The following is a 15,503-nucleotide window of genomic DNA, read 5'->3' as shown; positions in this document are numbered from 1 at the left end:
GGGATTCATGCGATTGTCTCCATACTCAGCAGGAAGCTTCGTGACAAGATGGGGAGGAAAAGTTAGTGAAATTTTTCCAACTGGACAAAGCATGTTACCGTGGCAACCCATGGAAAAAAGCGTTCTCGCCATGAAACACGGTTCACTCACATTTTTGGGGGGGCCCCTAGGGGCCCAATCATCTACTTTGACCTAGGGCTATGAAATTCGGCACACATGTGTATCAACCCTAGACAAGTAAAAAACTCAATTAAGCACCTGTTACCATGGCAACGGGGTGTCCACCATCTTGGCGTTTACGCCCCTTTAGCACTGTATGTGCATTGTTTTTTAACAAACTAGTTTTGGATTCATGCCTTTTACTTCACATCCACCCGGAAGCTTTGTGGCTTTTGGGTGGAGGGTTCGGCATGAGGCGAGGACCCGATGGATGCCTCTTGCGGCTTTAATTATTATTATTATTTTTTAATGTTTTATTGTCTCTGTAAATCACTTTGAATCACCCTGTCGTTGAATTGTGCTATCGAAAAAAACTTGCTTTCTGAGTGGATGAAAATTAGTTGGGGTTTTTTTTTTTAGCTTCTGGCTGGATGAAAATTGTTTTAATGAAACTGGTTTGGGATAATTAAGCCAGTTGGGGATGATGAAGCTGGTTTGGGATAATGAAGCTGGTTTGGGATCATGAAGCTGGTTTGGGATCATGAAATGTATGTACGTTTTTGATGGTGGGAAGTTTAAGACTAGATCAGGTTAATTCTCATCAGGTCCATCAATGACTTAAAGATTTTTTCTATTTGCTACACATTGCTATGCTGCTCCCACAAAAGAACCATGAAAAAAACAATTAATCTGGCTTCCAACCATGTATACTACAACACCAACAAGGATTATTCATTCATAAACACAAAAGTCTTACATATTTATCAAAGTTTAATTAGGATGATGTACTGTGCGCTTGATGCACAAATGTTCTCCATCTCTCTAACCTGCAGAACACAGTCAGGTGCTGATGTGCTTGTGTTTCTGAAATAAAGGGCAGTTATGTTTTACATAGGGGGTGAGCCACCCTCTTCAAGAAGGGAGACCAGGTGGTCTGCTCCAGTGACAGGTGGAACACACTCCACAGTTCTAATGGTAAGGTCTCTTCAGGGGTCCTGGGAAGGAGGGTCTGCTGGACAGCTGAACCTCAGACAGAGGAGAAGCAGTGTGGTTTTCATCCTGGCCATGAAACAGTGGACCAGCTCTGTTTTAGAGATGTAAAAATACATCGATCTATATCAATTTCTAGATCATGTGGTCAGTGAGCCAATAACGTCAATCAAAAACACAAACACTGAAAAAGACTGAAACTAAAACCATGTAACAAACACTTATATTAAAAATGGCAGTATCTTTAATTTCACTGGAGCATCATTTTATTTTATTATTACTTTGTCTTGTAAAAATGATTTAAATTGATTTAAAATTAATTGATTTAATTGTCTGAGCACAGGAATGTTAATATAAATGGAAATGTGTCCATGTGTGATGTCATTTCACATTAATCTGCGGGTCTTAAATCAAACTGAAATCAGATTATGAATAAGTTCTACATATCAGCAAATATTGAATCCCTACACATTAAATCAATCAATACTGTATCATGCTCAAACAGTTGATTTACACCCCTACTTTACACCCTCTTCAGGGTCCTGGTGGGGTCAGGGGAGTGTGCCCAACTTCCCCCGGGGAACCCTGTGTGTGTTGGGATGGGGGAAGATTCTGGAAGTGTAGAATACCAGATCCATTGTATGGGCTCTCTGGTCCCAGTACAACCAGTGTCAGAGCTTTGTCTGCATTACTGTAAAGTCAGATTTGTTTCCAATGAGGGCGGCCTGTCCTTTCTGGGTCCGGAAAATGTCCTGTTCTAAATGGAGGCTATTTTGTATCTCAGGTTCAGATGGAGCGGGAGATTTTCAGGAGACCTGGTTCACTATATGCAGTAATGTGGACTCTGCGCCGGTCTGTCGTGGTGAAGAAGGAGCTGAGCCAGAAGGTAAAGCTCCTGATTTAACAGTTGATCTATGTTCCTACCCTCACCTATGGTCATGAGCTGTGGGTCGTGACTGAAAGAAGGAGATCTCGTATACAGGCGGCTGAAATGAGTTTCCTCCGCAGGGTGGCCGGGCTCTCCCTTAGAGATAGGGTGAGGAGCTCGGTCATCCGGGAGGGAAATGAGGTGGCTCTGGCATCTGGTTAGGATACCTCCTGCACGCCTCTATGCTGACACTGGTGATCAGTTGACAGCTCCGCCCCCCTCTTCACCCATGTGTCCAAGACATGTGGCCGCAGGTCCGACGATACAAATTCAAAGTCGATCATCGAACTGCGGCCCAGGGAGTCCTGATGCCTGGTTTGAATATGTTCGAACATGGTGTTGAGAATGCCCACACCTACTCAGTGCCTCTCACCATGAGCAACTCCAAAGTGGAAGAAGGTCCAGCCCCTCTCGCGGGTACTGGTTCCACAGCCCAAGCCATGCATCGAGGTGACTCCAGCTATTTCTAACCAGAACCGCTCGACCTCGCGCCACTTTCTGCAGGTGGGGATCGGACCGCCAGGGTCACCGCCTCTTGCTGCCGCCCAGCTCATATTGCACCCGACCCCTATGGCTCCTTCCACCAATGGTGAGCCCATCAATACCTGTGGGACCAGTCTTGGCCAGTTTTTTTTACCAGCCCTGAGTGCTGGTAACAATAAAAGTCACTGCAACTTTTTTAAAGCAAGACGTGTTTAGTCACATTTGGGGTAATATCTTATTAAGACAGGCTCCCCACTGTGCTAGTTTCACAGTGGGGAGCGGTGGCGGAGGGAGACCCCAGATCATAGGTCCACCGCCTCCACACCCACAGGAGACACCACCATCTGAGGACATGCTGCAGTCTCTCCCAGAGCCGGATTAACGCAAAGGCAAACTAGGCACATACCTAGGGCCCAGAATGGCAGTGTGGGGCCCAGACGGAGGGACAAAAAATAAGATATAATTTATCAAATAAAATATGCAAATGTTCCATCTAAAATTTATTCCACAGTTGATTTTCCTGTATTTATTTATTAACTAAAATAGTGACGCTGTTTATCTTAATGTAACCTTACATAACATCCGGGACATCAGCAGCGAACAGAGGTCGAGACATTGAGCGGGACAATAAAGGTAGCAGGCAGGTCGTCTTCAATTCAATTCAAGATGCTTTCAGGTGCAGCAAAACATAAAAAGAAAAAAAAATGAAGAGGAACAAAAGAAGAGACTGCGGAGGGCTTTACGAAAGTTTCTGTCGCACAGCCGTCCGACAGCTGTGAATCTGCTGGAGTCACCAGAGGCTGAGCCAGGCCGGGAGACACGGCCCGAAGATGCGGCGGAGGATGTTGTGGCGCGGCTGGCGCCATCAACCTCAGCATCACCGCAGCCGCCAGAAATGATTTTGACATCTATGAAGCTGAGGCCAAGACCCTCACAGCAACAGAGGGATACAAAGCAGATAGTCAAAGAGGAAAGTTATGTTCGGTGAGTCTGCTGGTCCAGAAGCGCGTCGCTCAGGCCGTGAAGCATTTCTGATTGACACACATTATGTCATCTGTGACTGTCGCAAGAACTGAAACAACGCTAAGATGCATGCAAAAATGTGGAGGAGTAATTTGGTTTCCTTACCAAAACAAAATCAATGGACACTGAACAAATCCGTGCAGCTACAGAAAAGCTAAAGAAAATATACCCTCAGGATCTTGAAGAGGACTTTACAACAGAGTTTTGCCAGCTAATCTCAATGGTAAAAGATGAAAAATCAGTCATGACCATGTACAAGAAGCTCCTAGAGCTAGGTTTGAGGGATGCTTTCCCGAATGTGGACATTTGCCTTCACATGTATCTTACATTACTGATTGCAAACTGTTCAGGAAAAAGTTCATTTTTCTTGTTGAAACGAGTGAAAACATACCGGAAAGCAACAATCACAGAAAAAAAAACTGAATGCCTTTGTCCTGTTGGCAGTTGAGAATGGATTTACAACCGGCCTGGATTTTGAAGATATTATTGAGGACCTCAACAAAACCCAGGTGAAAATATCTCTAAATGTAAGTTTTCCATTGAAAAATCTCAAATCTCAAACTGCTGTATTTCATCTTATGTGTACATTTGATTATTTCTCCACAAGATCATGATGATGTCATCAGGACATGTTTCTGCTGCGATGGATGCCTGTGATTCAGCAAGGCTGAAGATGATCCCTGAGAGGAGCATGCTAAATGGTTTCCTCAGTAAGTGCTGCTGGTTTTGTTTATTATTTATAGTTGGACAGTTTCTAATTCATCTTGATAAATGTGAAGGGTTCATGTTTGCATTTTTGTTCCTATACTTAATCACAAGTGTGAATATGGGCTCCAGAAGAAGGGACAAGAATTTTTGTTCACCCAATTCAGGCTCATTTCCTTGGCTGTGAAAAAATGTGTTCCCGGATAAAACATAAGGATCAAGTTATTTAATGATTGCTTTTTGCTACCATGTTTCTGTGATGAAATCTGCTTTTAGAATGCAGTCTAGTAGAAAGATCCATCCAGACCAGTGGAGAGAACTGCTGAATGGTCCAGATGAGCTGCTGAGTGATAAATACCAGAAAATGGAAATGAGGTGATGCTTGTCCATGAAAATAAACATCTTTACCAGTACAGCACAGTTTCTCTGACTGCAAATTTTTTATTGATCTTTGTATGTTTCACTACTTATGTAACAATTCAATCTGATCAACACATTTAATGAAGATTTTCTGCAAAATGCTATAGCTTAAAACATTTATCTTATTTGCTCTGTTTGCATAGTTTACTGACACCTATAACTTATTTACTGATACTACTGCCTCAACAATGGCACTCGCAATGGATTTAATGGCATTTAGTAGAGCCAGCTGTGTAATAACATATAAATAATGAAAATGAAAAAAAAGTCTGTTTAACATTCAGCACATGACTTATTTTGGCATACAAACAGCCAGTTCTTAACCAAAGACATGCAATGTAAAATGTGAATTAACTTTTATTAGTGTTGGTAAGTTTCGGATTTCAGTTCATGAATAACATCGATGGAAGGGGGCCCAAAACATGCAGTGTGCCTAGTGTAGTCCATTTATTTAATCCGGCTCTGGTCTCTCCTCAGTTACACACCAGTACATTCACACACACTTACCATCATCATTGTATACACACACAACAACACACATGTACCTACAGGCACACACATCCACATCTTAGCCCATACAAGCCCACACACAAACTTTGAGTTCACTCTCCAAAATCATCCTCCAGATGTCTATATCTCACCCATACCCCTACACCCACCCACACCCCTGTCACTCAAAAATGCCCTGCCCCTCTCCTCCCTCTATTCCATCTCTCCCACTATCTTACCACTACAACCACTCAAGTACTCTCATACACACACCCCGTTCCCCATATGTCTACACACTCCCCAATACCCCACCATGCATGCTCCACCCCACTCCCCCATACACACACTGCTACTCCGTCACGCACTCATGCACCATCACACTCCCCTATACACACACCCCCACCCTTCCCCATACAAACACCCTTGTCTCCCCCATGCTTTTGCACTGCCATACTTCCCTGCACACACATTCCTACCCCCCCACACACTCATGAACCATAGCATTCCCCATATACACACCCCTAACCTCCACACACATGCACCCCTACGCTCCCACATACATATAGCCCTACTGCCAATGCGAGGCAACTCCAACCGCTGACCCACCCAAGCACCCCCAGGACTGGAAGATTTATTAGTGATATTGCTCAATAACTGGATGATAGTGTAGGGTCTTTTTCTGGTTTTGATAAGAGGCTAATGTTAGCAAAGTTTATATTTGGAGGTAATCTATTATTTTCCTTAATTTCTGATGTCATTTTATGAAAAGTAGGTGCTAATATATCCCAAAACCTTCTATAAAATTCAGCAGGAAAACCATCTGGGCCTGGAGCTTTTATTGCATGTCAATGTATTGCTTGACAATATTGACAGATTGCCAATTCCTGCCATTTCCAGTAGCATTGAGCCTGTTCACACCAGAGTTCAAGACAAGGTTGAGGTCTCCTCCCACAATGACAATATCATATAGGTGGTTTGAGATTGCAGCAAAAAAGGAATGGAAGAAGGAAGAGTCATCAACATTTGGACTGTAAACGTGCATATTTTAAGATTCTGAATAGACAAGTTAACTATGATAAATCTACCTTCAGGGTCTGACACTGTGCTGTTTAGGGTAAAATTAATTTTCCTATTTAAGAGGATGGCTACAGCTCTTTGTCTAGAGTTATAACAAGCTGGGAATATATGAAGCAATTGAGGTGATCTGAGTACATCTATTGTTGTAGATCTAGCCATATGAATCTCTTGTAATGAAATGAACAGGTTTACTTTAATATTGTTAATTTATTTTTCTACTTGATTTTATGCAACTCTTTTTGCTCTTGAGGTATTTGTTTTATTCCACTTTTTTTTTCTTTAACTAGACAGAGATGTAAGTGTCTTGCTGTGTTTTAGGTTACTGCTGACATTTGCTGCTAGAATTTCTTCTAAATATTAAAAGTTATTACAACCAACAACATGGGAAACGTTGGCCTAAATTTCATTCTTTTCTTTGTCCTTCAATGTGCTTTGCTGAAATTTCTAATTCATGCTTCCTGCCTCCACTGATGAAGGTAGTTTGAATTTCTCTAACTTCATTTTCATTTTGATTGTTTATATTAATGAGCTGATAACAGTGACCTCTTCCTTCATGCTGAGGATTGAACATATATATTTTGCAAGAAGAAAACACCAGCGAGTCTGCATCCAGTGGTACCATGGCCTCAACATTGGTACAAATTGAATTTGTACCTGTTACGGCTGGCTCAAGCACCGAACATAATAATGGACACCACACCAGGGATGAGATTTGTAACCACAATTTATTATAAAAGGTAAGACGAAAAAAAAAAAAAAAGAAAAATAAGGACAAGAAAATGGAGAGTTTACCAAACGGTAGTGCTGCAGCTGTATGGAGAGAGAGGGAGAGAGAGATTAACCAGGGTCCTTTATAGGGTGTTTCTCAATTCAGGGTCTGCACACTTCGAAGTGCGGATTCGTCGGCTGCATGCGTCATCGTGGCGCGCCAAGTGCTGTCCCAATTCAAAGGCTCCTTAGAATCCACCCTTCAAATGCGCACTTCGTTTGGCTCCAGATTAGCTTAAAACGAAGGATACAAGAGATGTATCCTTTGCACCCTGTCTTATCCCAGAATGTCTTCGTCAGCTTTCATTAAAAAACAAAATGCTGAATTTATTACAGTCACTCTGGAGATGATAACTGGAGACTGAAAATGAACAATAATTAAAAATGTGATAAATTATAATCCAGTGATATAAGACACTGTTTTGTCATTTAATTGAGTTAAAGAAAAAAAAAAAAAAAAAAAAAAATATATATATATATATATATGTATATATATTTATATATAATATTAGTTTGAGTGATGTACTATATGTTATTTTATCATATTGGTTTGCTTTTAAAAAAATATCTCTATTGAACCAGAATTAGAAAATAATGTCATGGTTTTCATAACATTTATATTTATTATTACAATTGTCAATTTCAGCTTATTTCCCAGGCAGCTGTTTTCTCCTTCTTTAATGGGAGGGTATGAATACATATGAGGACGACTGTATATGTGTCTAACAAGGATTATTTTCGTCAGCTTGACAGGATGAGCTGTCAGCCAGAGGAGAGCTCGTCTAAACCAAATCATGTTTGTTATTTACACACAAAGGAAAATGACAATAAATCAAAGTTAAATTACTGGCACCATTTTCTGTCATTTTAAAACTATTTTTGTGTCTTTTTGTGAAAGAATGGGATCAGTAATTAGATTAACTTGTCATATGTAGTTGCCAGGCAACGGAGGACTGGAGCACTATGGGTAATTCTCGTACACTAGATAGGCCGTCTCATTTTACTGGCAGGAAGCACACTTCCAAGTGCGCAGACCCTGAATTGAGAAACACCCATAGACTCACCCTGTGGATCACAGGTGCTAATGATTTAACTAATGCAACAGGAAGCAACAACCAAACAAGAAGCGCGATATAAAGTACCACTATAGAACAATTTTAACAGAATGTGACACCTCCCCCTATAAAGATGATGCCCTATAAATGACATCACTCAAAAACACGTGATAAGGCATCAGCAACAATGTTTCCCTGGCCCTTCTTGTGAATAATTTCCAGATAGTAGTTTTGGACAATATTAGCTTAACACATCAACCTTTGGTTACTGTTGTACTTGTGATGTAGGAACACAAGAGGATTATGGTCAGTATAAACGACCACAGGCTGTAAGGAAGAGCCAACATACACTTAAAAAATCTGTAGTGCACAAGATAGGGCCTAGGCTTCCTTTTCAATGGTGCTGTAGTTTCTCTGCGGCCCTGAAAACGTCCTAGAGAAGTAACAGACAAGGTGGTCAACACCAGAAGCATCTTCTTGAATCAAGACAGCTCCAGCACCTGTACCACTAGCATCAACCTCCAAGCTTAAAAGGTACAGCAAAGTTAGGAGCAGCAAGCACGGGGGAGCAGCTCAACAAAGCTTTCACTGCCTGAAAAGCCTGCTCACATTCAGAGAGTCCCTCACCAGCTCCTTGGTGGAAGTCAAAAGATCAGTCAGGGGGGATACAATGGCGGCAAAGTTATGACAGAAATCTCGATAATAAACCGCCTACTGACATTTGATAGTAGGAGCTGGGTAATTAATATAAGCACTGATCTTAGCAGAAATAGGGTGAACCTGTCACGGCCCACCTACTTACCCATTTAGGTAAGAAGAAGAAGAAGAACTGAGGGGCCAGTGACAACTGGTCCCACCGCGGCTTGGTGGTGGCAAGGCGTAGTCTGAGGTGCAGCAGCTGGTCTGGACCCTAAGGCGCAGCTACTCAGTCCTGGGCCTACGGATACTCCTGGCCCAGGACCAAGCGTGAGTATAGATGGCTTAGTTTAGGGTCTAGAAGGAGAGGCTGGCTACAGGGCCAGGCAGGAGGGTTCCCCTCTAAAGATTGTAGACTGCCGTGTATGCTCCTCTCTACAGGTCCTGGACGTGATGTCACCAAATGAAGGCTGAGAAGACGGGATCCGTCGCTGCAGACCACCCCAACCACCCCAAGCCACACAGTGGACATTTTAAAGGACGTTTTTAAAGGACATTTTAGGGCCATTTTAAAGGACTAGGGTTTTAATATTTTAACCTTTTGACTTTTTAAATCTTGTTTTTATTAAACTGGTTTTTATTGAGATTTAATGTGGTTGACTCTGCTCTCCCTGATTTTTAAAAGAACCAAGGTGGCTGGGAGGACCCTGTTTTACCTGTTTTTATTTTCTTTATTTTATTTTAACATGCCCCGGCCACCCTGTGTACATATACAACATCATCCAAATAGGATTCACAATTAGCCATGCCAGACAACACCTTCCACATCAGACGCTGGAAAGTGGCTGGTGCATTACGCATGCCAAACGCCGTAACTGTATACTGAAGAAAGTTATCTGGCGTGACATAACAGAAATGTCACAGGCTCTTGTTGTCAGTGGCACCTGCCAATAGCCTTTAAGCAAATCTAGCTTTGTCACATACTGGGCTGAACCCACCTTATCAATACAGTCCTCAACACGAGGAAGGGGGAAAGAGTCAGGCTTTGTCACATTATTCACTTTTCTAAAGTCTGTGCAAAAGCAAGAAGTCAAGTCAGGTTTTGGAGCTAACAAACAAGGAGAGCTCCATGGGCTAATGCTTGGAACTGCAAAACCATTCGCCAGTAAATACTCAACCTCCTTCTGCATTGCAGCACGTTTAAAGGGGCTTACACATTAAGGATGTTGCTTGGTTGGACAATGATAACCAACATCAATATCATGCTGCAATACAGTTGTACGTGTAGGGACATCAGAAAATAGACAAAGATGGCTCTGTATCAGCTTAAGACCATCGTTCTTTTGAGGGCTTTATTTATAGATAAATAGGACAGTCTATTTCCCAGATTAGGCAGAATAAGTGAGTTTTCCAAACGGGCTCCCAGTACATCTTTTCCTTGTTTTCCTCCTTTGACACAACAGAGGCAAAGTATTTATGCAACGACGGATCAGCCCTCTGCGATGCTACCAACTCCTTACAACCAAGTCTCAATGGCATTTTAGCCAGCACAGGATCACACAAGGCCAGTTCAACGACCTCTGGTAACATAGCAGACTTACAACCTTCGTCATCACTCAAGTTCTGAGACTCAGCAGCAGACACATTTGACATGTTCAACGCCTCTACATCTGAAGTTTCAGCCATGAAGTTATCTGAAAGACCAACACTTAGACTTTTGAGAACGAGCAGGGGTCACAACACAAGCAGGATATAAAACCTGACATGAACCATGCTGATCACCAGGATCAAGGGGCACAGGATTATTCATAACAGTTGTAGGAAACGTCTTTTCACCAGCAAGATCATGGCCTAAAATAAGACTCACTCTCTCTACTGGAATATAAGGGCGGAGTCCCACAGACAAAAACCAGAGAACAATTCACACTACAAATACAGTGTGAAGTGGTGCTCTGACATATAACTTCTTACACCCATGAATTATGGCATCACCACCAGGAACGTGTCATCTCTAAGAGGCAACATGGCCTCCAACAATATTGACTGTGAAGCACCTGTGTCACGCAAAATGCGGATAGGGACAGCAGCATCAGACTCTGATACAGCAACATGACCCCCCATAATGAAGGGTCCAAAGCCTGTGGATGCAGAATCAACAGCATAACAGGAGTGAAGCGAAATAAGAATCAGTAGGAGGAAGTGGAGAACCAATCAAAGCCATCGGCTTAGACTTTTGCTTCTTGCTTAAAACAAGCCTTAGAACTAAATGCAACTTTGTGAGCCAATACATATTCAGCCAATACAGCAGCTTCCTCTACAGTCTTGACTCTCTGCTCACACAAATACATTGCAACCACATCTGGAACACAATTTTAAACTCCTCCAGAAGAACCTCCAGCCAAGCAGGAAGTGCTATATAGAGTACCACCATAGAACAATTTTTAACAGAATGTAACAGTACCAATACCTAGTACTTCTACAGGACAAGTTACAAAATGCTTTATAAATATAGCTTATTTTCTGCACTGTTGCCCAAGTCTTAACTAATGGATTGTTTTGTTGCATTGTCAGAAAGAGACCAGAATAAATCACACAAGTTTAATTCTCACAAAACTGTGAAAATTACAGTCACTCTGCCCATGTAGAATTTAGATTTCTGAATATGAACCCTGTGCTAATGTCAAAGTATGTTAGACACTTTGTGATCCACTTTGTGAATAAGAGATGTGTTATATAAATAAAAACTTGTATTCCCTGGTGTGCCATCAATTCCAGCTCTCAAACATGAAGAAAAGGATGAAGGCAACATGAGAGGTACCATTTCCACTGCTGCCATTTTCTGTCACTAATATTACTTCAACTGCACAAGAGGGCACAGGACCTGAAAATCCTGATGTTTGTGATGATCCTGCACTGTGGCCAAGAGTCCTATCTGATGGTGTCCGCTGTCATATTGTGAGAAAAGTAGTAGTGCAGGTTCCAAACATTGAATTTCCCCAAAATTCTGAGAATCCCCTGAGGAGATTCTATTCTATTCTATTCTATTCTATTCTACAGTCATTTAGCAGACGCTTTTATCCAAAGCGACTTACATATGAGTGAGAACAACACAAGCACAAAATTAAACAGAAGAGGATTCATCGCAGAGGATTACAGGAGAACCATTAAAAATAAGGAACTTATTATTATTTCATTAGATTTTTACTTGCAAAACCTTGCACTTTATTTTAGGCTAATATATTTGTGGTGTAGTGGAATGAGATTCCTCCCTCTCAAATTGAACCTCCAAGCTGCAGCGTATCAGCAACTATTACTGGGCGGAGCTGAATGCCTTTATATCCAGCCAGGTGGTTTCTCCTTCAGGGCATCTTCCTTGCCTGGATTGAGACAGACTGGTAGCTGTGGCTAGACTAGCTTCAATCCCACTGCTCTGTTTTTTTAACTGACATTTTTGGTGACTGGGGTGAGTTCAACAGGTCCTTTGGCTCTTGCCAAGGGAGAACTGAAAGAAAATTGATTTGCACCGACAGAAAATTTATATAAAGTTTGAGTTTACTTAAACAGTGTTCCTGTAGTGGTTCCAGTCGGGTTTAGATTCGTGAGATACTTTTGTAGGGTGAGAAGAGGAGGCCTCCAGCTCTGTTTTGCTTGGGGCCCCTGAATTCCTTGAAACTGTCCTGGGTGAGGTGTTCAGGTTATGTTCCTCTGAGGAGACTCCGAGGAAGACCCAGGACATACGGGAGGGATTACATCACTTGACGGGCCTGGAAATGCCTTGAGGTCCTCCTGATGAGTTGGCAAATGTGGCTAGAGAGAGGGAAAATGAACATGGTCCATTGATCGACCCCTGTGGAACATCAACACCTCACTCCAAACACCATCCGCCAATATATAATGGTTCCTGCGGGATGAGGATTATTTTAACCATGTAAGTGCATGTTCAGAGATATAAAACCGAGTCAATATGATGATAAAATCTGAGATGAGATGTTATCCAGCAGATCCTGAGGATCGTCAGAGGGGCTCAGGTTTGTGTGGTACTGATCCCTGTGCTAAATTACGTCTCTGCTTGTACAGCCTGAAGATGCCAACTCAGATTTTATGAAGATAAAGGGGGACAAAAAAACTTCCTTTGAACAGTCAGACTAAATAAATGAAATAATTGGCAATGGGCTATTGAGTATAGTCCAGTTTGTTCTAATGGTAATACTTCTAGGAGCAGAGCCAAGGATTCAGACTTTAATCCACTCTCTGAAGCCTTTGAAGACTTTTTATGTAACGGTGAAACCTTGATTCGATCAGAGCTCTGTTAACACACCATTCAAGACTTTCTTCTCCTGTCTGCTTTTCCAGCTCTGATAGGCTGAATTTATTAGTCAGAGAGACTTTCTGGACTTTTACTCACACAGCAGAGAAAAGCTGAGCTCCCACACCAGCAGTAGGCTGCTGACCATCACAAGGAAAACACATGTGTCGAGAAGCATGACTGGTCCAGTAAGCAACAATTTATTTATAGAAATCTGTATGAACAACCTGAGAGGACCACCCTCAGAGAAAGAAAAAAAAAAAACAAGATCTACATCTCAGATTCTCCAGGCCTTGTTAGCAGGTTAAACTGTTTATTAGCCTACATTCCCCTTTAGATCTGGGATTCCTCTCCCAAATTCTTGGTGTGTGTCAAAATTCCTCAAACATAAAAACACGACAGGAGACACATGCTGAGAACTTGACACTCCTCTCGTCCACACTACCGATCGGCAGGCTGGAGGAGAGGCTGCTCTTTTTATTAACAGCTGCAGAACAACATTTATGCAAGTACATGTAGCGCTCATCTATGATGACACACAAATTGCTCTCTAACATAAACATTAATCATAAACATAAACTTTAAGACAGTCCAATCTGGAAAAATACTGAACCAGCATGGCTTGTTTGGAAGGTTGCAAAAAAAAAAAAAAAAGCAACATGGCAGCTTCTGTTAGCGAAGCTGCATCTGAACAAAACAGACTTCTGGAAAAAGGTCCAAGTTCCTTGTCTCAGAGGATAAAGTTTTCAAATGGTTGTAAATTTGTGATGTCTTCTTCATATTTATGCTGAAAACTGGGGTTTTTATGGTGTCAGCTGTTCTAAAATTTTTGGACATTAGTTTAAAGTGTTAGCATGCTCAGCTACTAGCGTACATGTTTAAGCTTGTTAGCTAGTTAGTTCTATTTGATGTTGAGATTCTTCTGTAATCTTCATAGATGGACACTTCTGATAGAAATGTGTTTTTCAGTTTCACTCTTTTGAACAATGTAGAGAAAAAATTCCTGAAGAATGACCTCCAGCTTCGACTCTTCCAGATCAAACTGTTGCTGATGATGGACTTCAGTTTAGATTCATGAGACCTTCAATTCAAATCTTTGTTTTAAACCAAAATTAATTCACATTCAATAAAACACACAAAAACTGTGCAAACAGATTAATGATTTTCCAGCATCACTCACACAAATATGACCCACTCTCCCACCTTCATCCTGAAACTAAGTCAGACCCTCATTCCCTGTTCCTTACAAACACGATCAAGCACACACACTCAGATTAAAATGCCAAACTGAGATAATCCCCAGATGAGCTGTGGGTTTATAATGAAATGTTGGCGGAACACAGAGCTGTAACACAGTTAGCACCCCCGTTGTGCTGACTGGTTTGTTTTCAACCTGCAAAATCTTTTTTTTTTTTTTAAATTAAATGTGACACATCCATATTTATAAATGTAGGCTGTGGTGGTTAAACCAGGTCATGTTGGTACTAAGGGGACCAAAATGGGACAAGAAAACCTCCCCCCACCATTCCAGCAGCAGCAGCCTGAAGCGTTGATCCTGACGGCAGGATGGATCCATGTTGTCATGATGTTTCCAGCAGATTCTGATCCTACGATGTGAATGTGGAGCTGAACTGGAGACTCATCAGACCAGCAACGTTTCTTCTGCTTCATCCTGGTCCAAACATCTGCAGCTCGCTGGATGTTTTGTCTTCATCAGACTTTCTCTGGAAATCCTACAGATGGTTGTGTGTGTTAAATTATCAGAAACCACTCAGAACAGCAAACTAAATCTTAATTCTTCCTCACTCTGAAGCTCATTTTGATCTTCAGCCAGTTGTCTCCACCGTGACTACATGCTGCTGTGTGATTGGCTGGTTAGATATCTGCGTTAAAAAGGTGGAGCTGATGAAGAGGAAAATTCTCCACTGGCGTCCTGTGCTCTTCACAGATGGAAGCAGGTTCACACTGAGCACATGTGATAGATGTGACAGAGTCTGGAGACGCTGTGGAGAACGTTCTGCTGCCTGCAACATCCTCCAGCATGACCGGTTTGGCAGTGGGTCAGTAATGGTGGGGGGGGGCATTTTTTTTGGAGGGCCGCACAGCCCTCCATGTGCTCGCCAGAGGTAGCCTGACTGCCATTAGGTACCGAGATGAGATCCTCAGACCCCTTGTGGGACCATATGCTGGTGCGGTTGGCCCTGGGTTCCTCCTAATGCAAGACAATGCTAGACCTCATGTGGCTGGAGTGTGTCAGCAGTTCCTGCAACACGAAGACATTGATGTTATGGACTGGCCCGCCCGTTCCCCAGACCTGAATCCAGCTGAGCACATCTGGGACATCATTTCTCGCTCCATCCACCAACGCCAAGTTGCACCACAGACTGTCCAGGAGTTGGCGGATGCTTTAGTCCAGGTCTGAGAGGAGATACCTCAGGAGAACATCCACCATCTCATCAGGAGC

Source organism: Telmatherina bonti (genome assembly GCF_933228915.1).
Source record: "Telmatherina bonti genome assembly, chromosome: 22".
Lineage (NCBI taxonomy): Eukaryota > Metazoa > Chordata > Actinopteri > Atheriniformes > Telmatherinidae > Telmatherina > Telmatherina bonti.
Note: the sequence above shows the minus strand (reverse complement) of the source record.